The sequence below is a fragment of the Myotis myotis genome, unplaced genomic scaffold, assembly GCF_014108235.1.
Source record: "Myotis myotis isolate mMyoMyo1 unplaced genomic scaffold, mMyoMyo1.p scaffold_m19_p_1, whole genome shotgun sequence".
NCBI classification, from domain to species: domain Eukaryota; kingdom Metazoa; phylum Chordata; class Mammalia; order Chiroptera; family Vespertilionidae; genus Myotis; species Myotis myotis.
Genome location: NW_023416313.1, coordinates 60,556,055 through 60,558,195, shown reverse-complemented (window position 1 = coordinate 60,558,195; position 2,141 = coordinate 60,556,055). Strand labels below are relative to the sequence as shown.

At 37.1% G+C, this 2,141-nt stretch overlaps 1 non-coding gene across 1 annotated transcript; it reads left to right on the top strand.

Annotated features, from left to right (window-relative positions):
- The first annotated feature begins 1,622 nt into the window (after nt 1-1,622).
- On the top strand, nt 1,623-1,815 carry LOC118660813. The gene has a single exon (XR_004969030.1). It is a non-coding gene; the product is annotated as a U2 spliceosomal RNA (small nuclear RNA).
- The last annotated feature ends 326 nt before the right edge of the window (nt 1,816-2,141 follow it).

The window sequence follows — 2,141 nt, the reverse complement described above, 5'->3', positions numbered from 1 at the left end:
GAAGATCTGTTTCAAGATTGGAAGAAGCCAACAATCTCTTAAGGGAGCAAAGGACAAAAATAGCTGCTACTTTATCAACCAACAATAAGATTAATTTTTTGATAAGTGGCTTTTTTTTGAGAGTAGTAAATGAGATAAGGAAACTCTTGATTCCTAGTTTGTGAAATGCTATTTTGATAGTACCTAAAGTTTGCTTTAGAAGCTATTACTCCTCATTCGTAAAATGGCAAGAGGTTGTACATTTTAAAAAGAATTATGAATATTCTTAGTGAATCTCTGTTGTTCAAAAGCTCTGTGTTAGACATGTAACAATATTTTAAACGCTGAGCTGATTTTTACCGCACTGTCTCCTTTAACAACTATTTTTTACACAGCTGTCGTTAAAATATTGAATTATCAAAAATTAATGTAGTATACTATACAAAAGAAATGAGCTAAGAATGTAGTCGTTCCAAAAATATAAAATGGAATTTATTTAAGTTAATTAGATTTTTGACTGAATAGCTTCTGTATAGTTAGATTAAGGGCATAGTCTGTCAATGGTGTTATTTCAGTACACTCCAATATTAAATGTGGATTTTCTAGTATGGATATCCTTGACATTTTGTTTCATTGTGGTTAATGCAAACATTCTAGTTGGAGTACAAATTTTCAGAGCAAATTATTCCTCATACATTTGTTAGTAGGCAGGAGATATCTAAAAGTGAGGTGGAAACTGGTCTTGCAAGGCCTGTCAGGACATAAAAACTGAACAATGCACTGCCCTGGGGGCAGGGGTGGTCATTATCACTGGCCCCAGTACAGATCATCTGATATGACCTGGGAACCCCAACACCTGGGGGCCTTCCTGTAAGGCCACAAGGGGGTGGAACCATATCTGCAAGACAAAGACTTGAAGATTATAAAAAGCGAAGCCTCTGTATGTTACTTCACTCTGATTTGAAAATTATTTCCCAGAGTCCACTAGTCACTAAATAAATGGGTTCCTCCCTTTCTGTGGGAAGCATGCTTGGTATTTCTTTGCTCTTCTGTAACAAAAGGACTAATGTTTACAATGGAAAAATGTATATGCATGATAGAAATAGACTTTAATATTTTGGCTGAGTTTCATTGGGTTACAAGAACAGCCACCAACTGATGCTAGATTAAACAAAAAGCATATTTTTAGGAAGATACTGGCACATCTCAGAGAAGCTTAGCCAGACCTAAGCAACTGGCTCTCTGGTGAAGCAAGTATCATAGGTAGGGAAATTCAAAGGCCTCAGGGCGCTGCCATTAATAAAACTCAACTACCAGAAGCTCCCAGCCTCTGTGTCTCTCAGTTCAACTTCCTGAATTCCTGGAATTGTGTGATGGCTACTGCTTAAATGAAGTGTTCACCTCTGACCCCATCAACTGCAATAGACCAAGGGGGGCATATAGCAGAGCCATGACTGATGGGGAGCCACCCCCCACCACCCCTCATCTGAATCAGAGGCAATTTCCAGAGAGAGAGAATGGTTGTCACTAACCAAGAGCTATTTCACTGTCTACAGCCAAAATGAAGCCTGATAGTTTCCTAAATTAAATTTTAATGATTATCAAAGTTGATTATTCTAACTTTAAGGATATCTGTTGTTGTTATCGCTTCTCAGCCTTTTGGCTAAGATTTAGTGTAGTATCTGTTCTTATCAGTTTAATATCTGATACATCCTCTATCCGAGGACAATATATTAAATGGATTTCTTTTTTGGGGGGGTGGAGGGGTGGGAAGCAATACAACTAAAATATGTGCTCAGGCTTCCTTTGTAGTACACAGAGAGAAGTATTGCAAAATGCATTTTATTTTGTTTCTATAAGTAAACACAGGGGAGGGGGGCAAACCCTAATAGGCTTTAATGTTTCTTTTTTCTCCCTTTGTGCTTTTGCAGTCTTGGGTGCAAAATGTAATTATTCAACTGTTAAATTTTATAGAAAGCTGAAAACTTAATGGAATGATAAAAGAATAAAGTAGCTTTTCTATATACTAATGCGTGTATCAAGAATATAAGGGTCTGATTCCTTTTTAGAAGTAAACCAGGGTTTCCTTTTGTGCATTCAAGACATTACAGCTTCTGACTACTCCTAGATCAAAGGATTTTACTCTGTTACTGACGGACCAT